This window comes from Arachis ipaensis, chromosome B06 (assembly GCF_000816755.2).
Source record: "Arachis ipaensis cultivar K30076 chromosome B06, Araip1.1, whole genome shotgun sequence".
NCBI lineage: Eukaryota > Viridiplantae > Streptophyta > Magnoliopsida > Fabales > Fabaceae > Arachis > Arachis ipaensis.
Window position 1 is genome coordinate 16,837,402 of NC_029790.2, and position 672 is coordinate 16,838,073.

Here is a 672-nt window from a genome sequence, read left to right on the forward strand (position 1 = left end):
GTACATCTAATCACATTATACCATATTAGTAAAACTATTAATCATGTGAATGGTCATCTAAAAAATTAATTGTGATTGCACGACGTTTTACACAGTTCAATGCATTAAAATTAAACTATATATATAGGTGTATCAAGATTTTAGTAGGTGTTTGCCAATGAATTATAGCTAACTCAAATGGCATAGTCTCTTTATACTCAATTAAGAGATTGTGAGTTCAAGTTTTCCTATCTTTAATAAAAAAAAAAAAAGATTTTAGTAAGTGTTTGCACTATTTTTAATGGTTGATATCAATCATAAAATATATACATAATTAATATTAATAACTAAAAATACAATAACTGAAAGTATGATGCATAAAGTAAAAAAGAGGACATAGGTAGCTAGCTGTAAGCATGATGCATTAAACAGGAAATAGCTACGTAGATATGGTACAAATTAATAGGTGTGATTTTTAAACAAGATCAATAATGGATATGTATCATGTATGTGTATTTATTACAGTCATTTTCTTCATCAGCTGGTAGCAGAGGAAATTTAATTGGGAACATGAAAGAATCACAACGAATGAGGTGTATATATAAAGTTACCTTTCTTAACCCAATTGCTACTACTAAATTTCTCATCTTTGCTGGGGCTGGTTCACTATTCCTTACAATAATGGACCAAAAG

General features: G+C 28.4%; 1 protein-coding gene across 1 annotated transcript in view; it reads left to right on the forward strand.

Moving 5' to 3' along the window:
* Positions 1-672, forward strand: part of LOC107646415 (GDSL esterase/lipase At5g18430) — a 3,164-nt gene that overhangs the window by 1,646 nt on the left and 846 nt on the right. The gene's annotated exons all lie outside the window — the stretch shown is intronic.